The sequence below is a fragment of the Elephantulus edwardii genome, unplaced genomic scaffold (assembly GCF_000299155.1).
Source record: "Elephantulus edwardii isolate Elephantulus edwardi_28Jun2011 unplaced genomic scaffold, EleEdw1.0 scaffold00005, whole genome shotgun sequence".
Classification (NCBI taxonomy): domain Eukaryota; kingdom Metazoa; phylum Chordata; class Mammalia; order Macroscelidea; family Macroscelididae; genus Elephantulus; species Elephantulus edwardii.
This window is the reverse complement of record NW_006399755.1, coordinates 20,050,168-20,060,882: the sequence shown is the minus strand read 5'-3', so window position 1 is coordinate 20,060,882 and position 10,715 is coordinate 20,050,168. Positions and strand designations below refer to the sequence as shown.

The following is a 10,715-nucleotide window of genomic DNA, read 5'->3' as shown; positions in this document are numbered from 1 at the left end:
CATGGAACAGAGAGATAGTAAGTGCATTGTTATTGTCATATGCCACCAAGTTGGACCTGGACTCGTGGTGACTCCAAGCACAAAGGAACAAAATGCTGGCCAGTCCTGTGCCATCCTTATGATCATTGTGACTCAGGGGATTTTCATTGGCTGATTTTCAGAAGTAAGCAATGATTCATTCATAACATGGTCTTTTACATAAAGTAGATGCTTACAAATGTGGGTTACTCCTCCCTTCCATCTCGATCTCATTCACTGATTGAACTCATTTATGGGCCAGGGACTGTGCATAGTGAAAGTGCACATAACATACATGAGGAATGAAGAGGACACCAGTGTGGATGGAGCACAGTGAAAGACCAGGTGGGATGAGAAAGAGCTGAGCAATCCGCATGCCCTTGTGGCCCCCTTTCCACTAGCACTTGGATGCCTAGGCTGCCTTACAGCTCTGCCCTGTGCATATGGAGGGGACAGGAACACAGATGTCCAGGGGAAGATGACTGTGGTGCTGATGGACAAGGGAGGTGTGGATAGATGTGAGAGGTGGTCAGGAGACAGAGGAGGAGCTTTGGTGATGGACTGTGTGGGGACATTGGGAAGCAGGAGCTATCAGAGTAACCGAGTAACTACATTTTAGATTTCTGGGCTTAGACATCTGCTCCACTTAGGGTTCCTCCTCAGGGCTGTTTGCAAAGAGTCTTCTCCTTTAGGCTCGAAAAAGCTTAGCACAGGGTCTTTGAGTGACTGGCAGGTAGAGCCTCAGCTTTTGCTCCTCCTGCTCAGAGGAAAACAGCAGCAAAAAGCACTAGTTCCTCCCCACCAGCTGGAGCTTACATCAACCAGTCATGTGGGCTTAAGCTCCATTATTCAGTAAGAAACGGATTTGTCCTTGTAAGTGTTACAAGACTTGGCACTTACACCTGAGATGTGAAGGCACTTTCCGCCCTCACTTCTTTTTAAAGCAGCAGAAATTCCAGACAACCTGGGCGTTGAAATGCAATCACATACTCCTCAGACACCCGGTATCATCATGCTCTAGATGCAGACCTTCCCACTGAAGATTCTTCCAGTTTCCTGGGTGAAGTTGGCAATCTGTTGTCTATATAATCTCCAGTTGTTGGTGTGGTGATTCTGACTTATGTTGACCCCATCTGTGTCAGAATAGAACAGTTCTCCATAGGGTTTTCAGTGGCTGGTTCTTAGAAATAGATTGCTAGGACTTCCTTGTGGGGTGTTTCTCATTATACTCTAACCTCCAACTTTTCTTTCAAATGCATTCTGTTTTCTATGATCCAGGAATTCATTATATGTATGTTTTCCAGTTAAAAGTAACAGTATGGTAGCAGTACCAGCAGTTAGAAACTCAAAAGGTGACTTGCATTAGGTAAATCTGCTGTCAGAGACCTTTTCAGAGTACTGAGAATCAGTCCAGAGACTAAGGTGTGCCTGATCCAGCCCATGGTCTTTGCAACTACTTGCTATGCATCAGAAAGCTGGACAATAACTAAGGATGACAGATGAAGAATTGATGCCTTTGAGTTGTGGTGCTGGAGAAGAGTCTTGAACGTACCATGGACTGCTAAGAAAACAAATAGGTCTGTCTCGGAGAGGGTGAAACCAAGTTTCTCCTTGGAGGCTAGAACTTTGAAGCTCCGTCTCACATACTTTGGGCATGTGGCCAGAAGGGACCAATCCTTGGAGAAGGACATCATGCTCGGAAGGATGTAGGAAGCACTCAGGAGAGGAAGAACCCAGATGATCTGGATTGCTACAGTAATTGGGGCAATGGGGGTAGGTGTGTCAGAGTCAGTGAGACTGGCTCAGGACAGGGAAGCCTTCAGAGCTTTTATACATATGGTCACTATGAGTTACAGGTGACTTGATGGCACACAACAACAACAACAACAACTCATGTAGTATTTCGCATACTTTTTTTTAGGTGCCTTCAAGTTGAGTATAAGTCATAATGACTTCTGAACACTGTCCTGTCCTGTGCCATCCTCACACACTCAAGCCTATTTCCTCAGTCACTGTATCAGCCACCTGGTTAGAGGTCTTCCTCTCTTTCACCACTTCTCCACTTTCTCAAGCATAATCTCCCTCTCCAAGGAATAACCTCTCCTAGTAACATGCCCAAAGCACGTGAGCACTATGTTACATGATTCCAAGTACCCACTCATTAAGACTATAATTACCCATCAAAAAAGTGTGAGACACTTGCTTTCTGTTACACACATAGAAAAAGGTACAAAATCCAAACCCAGGTGGCATGGTTCTAGAATCCACTCACCTGACTCTTGTACACTAGGGTGGGCTGGTGGGGGCTTTTTCTCAGGGTGTTCATTTGTCTGTATCCCATTAAAATATATCATCAGCCTGCTTTCTACTATTACATGTGTTGGCAATATGTCATTGATAAAATTCTTCCCCTCAGGACAAACCTCTCCCACCTGCCGCATCTCCCAACCTCTCCTCAACCTGGGTGGCGCAGCTATCATGCTAGTTTGCCTGCCTCACCTGTCCTAGAAGATGCGGCTAGGTGCTATACAGTCAATTCCAACCCAGCGCACAGCAAGCATGTGTTAACACAGTAGGGCTGTCTGTCCTATACGGTTTAGTCTGAACCTTCACAAGAATAGAGCCTTAGACTTGTCTCCTGTGAAAAGCTGAGTGGGTTTGAACCACTACCCACTTTGTCAGCAATTGAGTGCTTAACCATTGTGACACAAGGGCCCCTGTGCTCGAAATGTACAGAAACTTCTTCTCAGTCAGTAGTTCCTGAAAGCAGTGGGACTGAGCTGTAGTAAACATGGGGGTGGGGAGTGAGCACAGGGACTCCAGGCTTGTGATAGGTTCTGGACTGCTTCCTAACTTCACCATGGAAACTCATTGCAGGAGAGCTCAGAGATGAGATTTGCATTTCACAGGCTTCCTCTTGCTCCAAAGAGACAACAGTCCTGAGCATGAGACCAGTGAGGGGACAACTAAAAGCCTAGGTGGGAGTATGAGTGATTTACATATATAACCAACTCCTTAAACGTGAGAATTAATTCCTTCTCCCCTGTCACTCCCCCTTCCCCTGTCTGGTCATGGCTCTCTCTATTCCCTTCTCTTTCAGCTGACCATGGAGGACTCACTGATAGGAGCCCCCAGCGCTGCTCCATTGGCCTAGGAGCCAACCCTGGCCCTGCTTCAGCGCCCAGTGCCTCGCTGCTTCCCCTGCCATAGTCCTTTTTCTGTTCCTGCATGCAGAAAGCGATCAGCTGCTGGTTTCTAGAACAACTCCCAGCTGTTCTCCCAACTTTTCTCAAGTGTTTCTTTAGTGTCAATGCTTCTAATTAGTTAAAATAGAAAGGGGGTGGTAAACAGAGGAGCAAAAGAGAGAAGCCTAATTTTAGCTGTAGCCAAAAGGACTTTCCCCTAAATACACTGTGATCTCAAAATACTTAGCTAAGCGCATATGCACAAAGCAGGGAGAGGATTTAAAGAGCTACAGACATCAAACTCCAAGGCCAAACAGGGCAGCCTCTGCCTTCCTCTACAACTGCGCTGCAGAGACAGAGGGATGGAAGCGCAGTCAGTCTGCTTAGGGATGCCTGCTTACTGGACAGCTCCTCTCGCCCTTCTGTCCTATGTACATTTGCTCTCACTTAAAAATGATTCACTCCACCATCACACTAACTCTTCCCACCTCTCACTGCCATGGGGTCAATTCCTGCTCACAGATTAGAGCTGCCCTATAGGGTCTGTAAGGCTGCAGGTCTTTACAGCCTCATCGTTCCCACTTCCTGGGTTCAAACCATTGATACTTCCATTGACACACCAATACTTAACTCACTGCCCTACTGAGGCTCCTTGAACCAAACCTGCTGGCAACAAATTAATCACAGTCACTTTCAGTTGCTGCATGTGCAGCTTCAAAAAAAATATACTTGAAATTGTTTTTTTCATTTACGTTTACATTTCATTACATTCATACAAGCATCCCTATACATTGTGCCTTATATAAGTAATCCCCATTGATCTATGCACTATAATTTTGGATCCCCACTGGACCTTTCCTAATTCCTCACCCCCTCCCTCCACCCACCAAACTCTGTGACCTCATGACACCCCCCTCACCCACAGTGCCCCCTCTCCCTCCCCCCTCCCTTTTGGGACATTTATACATATCTAATTATCTTTCAGAAGCCAGGAAATAAAAAAAAGTATTGCGATGGGAACGTCTATGGTTAGGGACCTCTCTAAAGTACTTAAGAGCAATGGTGTCTCTCTGGAAACTAAGGTCCACCTGCCTGATACAGGCCATGGTTTTTGAAATCACTTGTTATGCATCAGGGAGTTGGACAATGACTAGGGAGGATAGAAGGAGAATTGATGCCTTTGAGCTGTTGGTGCTGGAGAAGAGTATTGAATGTACTATGGACTGCCAAGAAAACAAACAAATTCATCCTAGAGAGGGTTAAACCAGGCTACTCCATGGAGGCAAGGATTCTGGGGCTTTGTCTGACATACGTTGGACATGTTGTGAGGAGAGACAGGTCTTTAGAGAGGGACATCATTCTGTGTAGAGTAGAGGGACAGCACAGGAGGGGAAGACCCTCTATGAGATGGATTGATTCAGTGACTGGGGTAATCCGGATGAGTGTGTCAGAGGCAATGTGATTGGCACAGGATATAGCAGGGTTTAGGGCTGTTGTACATAGGGTTGCTATGTGTTGCAAACGACTCGACGGCACATAACAACAACAACAACAACAACAACAATTATCTTTCTGTTTTTACAATAATGATTTTACACAGTATTTGTCCTTAAATCATGAAATAATTTAATGCTATTAAATCATTAAAAAGTAGCTATTAAATCATTAAGAAGTTCTTTTCCTGTCCTCAAGGTTCTTTGATGGCACAGCATAATGTGTGTTGCATGGCTACGTGAGAGATGAGTGGTTTGAATCCACCAGCTGAAAGAAGGGAGAACTACCAGCATCGTTCTCCCATAAATATCTGTAGCCTTGGGGAGACCTAACAGAGGCTCCCCATGAGCTAGCATAGTGTAGATTTGACAGCAGTGAGTTTTGTTAAAGTAAGGCTACATAAGAAACCTACTAGTTCCGATTTAACTTAAAAATCTTAGACCACTGGGAATGGATCTTGTTTATAATCTAGGGGTAATGCCTATATTCTGAACCCCTGCTCCACCAGGTGCTTCCTGTGCATCCATTCAATCAATCAATCAATCAATAATTTAATCCTCACTGCAACATGAAGATGCAGGAAGTGCACCTAATAATATTCTTGCTTTACAGATGAAAAACTTGCAGCTTAGTGATTTTATCCAGGATGACACAATTAACTGGAGAGTTAAGATTTAAACCTGGTATACCAATTGACATATTTCAGCTAACAGATGCTGCCGTGGATGTGCTCACCAAGTTGTGCCAAGAAATCTGGAGAACAACCACTTGGCCAACTGACTGGAAGAGGTCTATATTTGTTTCCATTCCAAAGAAGGGTGACCCAACTGAGTGTGGAAACTACAGAACAATAGCATTGATTTCACATGCAAGCAAGATTCTACTGAAGATTATCCCAAAAGGACTGGAACAGCACATCAGCAGAGAACTGCCAGAAGTCCAGGCTGGGTTTAGAAGGGGTCGTGGTAACAGGGATATTTTTGCTGATGTTAGATGGATCTTAGCTGAAAGCAGAGAATACCAGAAGAATGTCTATTTGTGTTTCATTGACTATGCAAAGGCGTTTGACTGTGTGGATCATAACAAATTGTGGCTGACTCTGAGAAGAATGGGAATCCCAGAATCGTGCTAATGGGAAACCTATACTTGGACCAAGAGGCAGTCGTCAGAACAGAGCAGGGTAACACTGCATGGTTCAAAATTGGGAAGGGTGTACGCCAGGGATGTGTCCTATCTCCATACCTTTTCAACCTATATGCAGAGCAGATTATCCAGGAGGCAGGGCTCTATGAGAAGTGTGGCGTCAGGATTGGTGGAAGATCTATTGACAATCTGTGTTAGGCAGATGACACAACCCTGCTTGCTGAAACTGAGGAGGACCTCATGCACTTACTGCAGAGGGTCAAGGACTGCAGCCTTCAGTATGGACTGAGGCTCAATGTCAAGAAGAGAAAGATTCTCACCACTGGACCAATTGGTAGCATCAGGATGGATGGCGAAGAGATTGAGATTGTTCACAGCTTCAGTTTGCTCGGCTCCTCGGTCAACACTCTTGGCACCAGCAGCCAAAAAAAGAAAAAAATGTATTGCTATGGGAAAGTTTGCTGTTAGGGACCTCTCTAAAGTACTCAAGAGCAATGGTGTCTCTCTGGAGACTAAGGTGTGCCTGACACAGGCCATGGTCTTTGCTATCACTTGTTATGCATCAGAGAGTTGGACAATGACTAGGCAGGATAGAAGGAGAATTGATGCCTTTGAGCTGTGGTGCTGGAAAAATATTGAATGTATCATGGACTGCCAAGAAAACAAACAGATTCATCCTGGAGATTGTTAAACCAGGCTACTTCTTGGAGGCAAGGATTCTGAGGCTTCGTCTGACATACTTTGGACATGTTGTAAGGAGAGACCAGTCCTTGGAGAGGGACATCATCCTTGGGAGGGTGGTGGGACAGCACAGGAGGGGAAGACCCTCTATGAGGTGGATTGATTCAGTGACTGGGGTAATCGAGATGAGTGTGTCAGAGGCAATGTGATTGGCACAGGATAGAGCAGGGTTTAGAGCTGTTGTACATAGGGTCGTTATGATTTGCAAACGAATCAACAGCACATAACAGTATCAACAATAATCTCTCACTTTACTGTGTTTAGCACTCGGAGAGCCAAATGATTTGTGCTTTATGACTAATCTAAAGGTTGGTGGTTTGACTATATTCAGTGGTCTCATGGTAGAAAGACCTGGAAATCTGTGTACGGCCAAAAAAGGAAAAGTTCTACTCTGTAACCAGTGAAGTTACCATAATTGAAATAATTGTTATTGACTTAGGGGTCATGGGCTTGCTTGATTTAGCAAGAGAAAAATGGGCTCTTCAACCCAAGGATGATAGATTCTTGGGCGGAAAGGTTAAGATTGAGGTCGGGATCAGAACAAACACACAGAGGATCCTGGCTTTCGTACACGGGAGGCATCATTGTAGGAACCAGCACCAATTGGTCAGTGAGTGCCTCACCTTTCCAAGTCCTAAAACCCCAGCCCTCACAGGATGTGCTGGAGGAATGGCCAGACTGTCACTAGCAATTCACAGGTAGATAAATCATTTGGCAAATGCCTCCTGTCTCTTACCTCAGCAAGAAAGACCTCTGTTTTCCACAAAGGAATCTGAACTGGTTAACCGCCCCCCCACCCCCCGTCCCCCGCCACCAGGCTCTGGAAGGTTATGGTGGAATATGGGCTCCTTCAGAAAATGGGCCACCTGGTAGGACTCATCACGTCAACTTACTTCATCTCCACTCAAGTTTAAAAGGCCTCTTCACCGGGAAGTTCCCCAGTGAGGCTTTCCACGCACATCTGGAGACTTTCCACAATGGGCCTTTGAAGCTGCCTCAAGTATTCCGGGAAAGGCTGCCTTGCTGGGCTGAGGTTTCAAGAGCAGAAGCCCACATTTATTTTTCTTTCCCTCCTTCTTTGACAAAACTCCTACCAGTGGTTTGTGGGCATTTGCAAAGCAGCCCTGTTTTTGCATTCACTACTTCTAGGCTTGGATTCTTAAAAAAAAAAAAAAAAAGAATAAAAAGAGAACAAAAAGTAAATTCAAAGGCATGCTGGTATTGTATAACCCTGCTTGTATATGTTTAGCTCCTGCACCATATTCTGAGCTGGGTGCTAGTCATCTTGGTAGCAAAAATAAAGTTAATTTTGGGCTCAAAGAGATCTACTCCTTTGCTCTAACATTTACCTTTGGTGGCATTTGGCCAAGTCCCTTAAATCTTCTGGAGCTTAGTTTCTTGATCTGAGAAATGGTGTCCTCAACAAACCATCCTGGCTTTCAATACGTGGGAGGCATCATTGTAGGAACCAGCACAAATTGGTCAGTGCCTCCACCTTTTCAAGTCCTGAAGTCCCAGCCCTCACAAGATGTGCTGAGGGAATGGCCAAACTGTCTCTAGTAATCTATTTACAAGTAGAGAAGTCACTTGTCAAATGCCTCCTACCCCTTATCCCAGCAGGAGAAGCCGCTTTGCTGGGAGGAACATGTGTTTGAGAAATGCCAATAGTTTATACTTGACTATTAACTTAATAGGACAGGGTTCAAATCTGCTGTTCAGGGGTCACTATGAGTCACACTTGACTCCATGGTACCTAATGACAACAACAACAGCATCAACCTAAACTCAGTTCAAACTCAGTAAGTTGAATTACAGAAGAAAAGTCTGCTTCCTGGACAGGTTACAACCCAGGAAACCCTACAGAACTGTTCTGCTCTGTAACACATGGGTTGCCATGAGTCAGAATCGGTGCTGGCTACCTTGAATTGACCAAAACTACGAGCTATTGCCATGCTCAGGTACATTATTGTAGTCCATCTCTTTGAGGGTTTTCCTGTCTTTTGCTGGCTCTCCACTGGTACCTTCGAACAACTTGGTCAAAGTATGTGCATTTCATCATCCTTTTCTTTAAAGAGCAATCTAGGTGCATTTCCTCCAAGACAAATTAGTTTGTTCTTGTGAACATTCATGGTATTTATACCCAATGCTTTTCACCCACACCACAATTCAAAGGCACCAATTCTCCTTTGATCTTCCTAATTAACCATACAAGTGTCACTTACGTATGAAGAAAATGAAAATACTGTGGTTTGGTTTAGGCGTATTTTGTCTTTAAATCAACATTCTTGTCCGTTAGCATTTGTAAGAGGTCTGAGACAACGGATTTGCCCAATACAACACATATTTTTGACTTCTTGAGTGCTGCTTGTGCTGCGGATTATGAACCAAGTAAAATGAAATCCTTGAAAACATCAACTTTTCTCCATCTATCATGATGTTGCCTATTGGCCTAGGTGTGAGGATTATTGTTTTCTATGTGTGGAAGTGTAATTCATGTTGAAGAATATAGTCTTTGACCATCTTCAGTAAGTGTTTCAATTCTTCTTTCTGTAAGTAAGGCATGCCACTGAAAAATGTAAGTTGTTGATGAATCTTCCTCTAATTCTAATGCCACATTATTCTTCATATAATCTATTGGTGGTGTGCATTCTGTGAACTTGGAACCAACTCATAGTGGTTGCAGTCTGTGTGGAGTTGTGCTGCCAACCCTCAGAGGGGGCATCTCTGGTGCTTTGATTGGCTAGTAGCTGATTCCCCAGCAGCTCAAAGGGACTGAAAGACAGGCAACCTCCTCCCTTGCTATTTGCAGTCTCAAAAAATCCAGTGGACAGTCAGATGTTGTTGTTATGTACTGTTGAGTTGTAACTGACCCATCGCTGTCCCTCCGCTAGGATTTCAAAGGCTGTTAATCACCTGGAAGGAGACTGCTCAACTTTCTCCCATGGAGTGTCGGTGGATTTGAATTATGTGCCTTTGACATGGCACTGCAGCTCCTTTTCACTGAGTCAGTTCCAACTCAATGGTGACTAGTGGGTGAGGTGAAACAAGAAAGTATCAAAAAGGTTATGTATTATTATATGGTTCAAGTTATGTGATATTTTGGGAAAAGCACAACTATAGGGACAAAAAGCATCAGTGGCTGCCCAGGGCCAAGAGGGAGGATATGAGCACTGAACAGGTTTTGGAACACAGGGTGGTGAAACAATTCAGTAGGATGCTGTGCTGTTGTGAGCTACAGAGTCAATCACAACTCATAGCAACCTCAGAGGACAAACTGCCACTTCCTCAAGCAGCTTCTTAGGTTGTGTTCACTGCAGAAGTAGATCATCTGGTCTTTTCTCAGTGGAGCCACTAGGGGTTTGTACCCCTGACCTTTCAGTCAGCAGCTATGCATTTTAATTTTAATGGTGGATGCATTATATATATGTAAAAACTCGAGCAACTTTATATCAGAAAGAATAAACACTAATACAGCAAATAGTATTAAAAATCACATAGATTGTAAAGGTATCCACAAGAATGGAATGCAGAATGTGATAAACTGTTACGATGATAAGGAATGACCTCTTTGAAGGTGGGTCAAGAAAACTTTGGAGTAACTAAGTAAAAGGCCTAAGTAACTTTTTACTGCCGTCTGTTAAAGAAAAGACAAAGGAAGTTGCCCATAAGAACTATATCCTGGTTGATAAAGGTGTAATACTATGGGATATAAGTTAACAATTCTCAGAATTAATAATTATAATATAAGTATGAGGCCAACAGGTAACATCATTAAAAATGGAAAAAGGATTGAGGTTGTCAGTGATTTAATCTTGCTGAGATCCACAGTCAACACCCTTGATATCAGCAGTCAGGAGATCAGGCGGTATATTGCATTGGGAAAGTCCACACTCAAGACTAAGGTGCATTTGGTTCAGAGCATGATCTTTTCAATTACTTGCAACACATCTGAGAGCTGGATAATGAATAAAGATGACAGAAGAAGAATTGATGCATTTGTGCTGTGGTGTTGGAGAAGAGTACGGACTTCCAAAAGAACAAAGAGGTGTGTCTCTTGTAGACAACATATTGATGGATTTTGTTTTTTTATCCAATCTGCTACTCTCTTTCTCTTCAGTGGTGCGTTTAAACCAT

General features: G+C 43.9%; 1 protein-coding gene and 1 pseudogene across 1 annotated transcript in view; both read right to left on the bottom strand.

Moving 5' to 3' along the window:
* Window positions 1-10,715, bottom strand: part of FGGY (FGGY carbohydrate kinase domain containing) — a 741,424-nt gene that overhangs the window by 59,440 nt on the left and 671,269 nt on the right. The window lies entirely within an intron of this gene.
* LOC102853370 overlaps window positions 1-10,715 on the bottom strand; it is a 32,394-nt pseudogene that overhangs the window by 604 nt on the left and 21,075 nt on the right.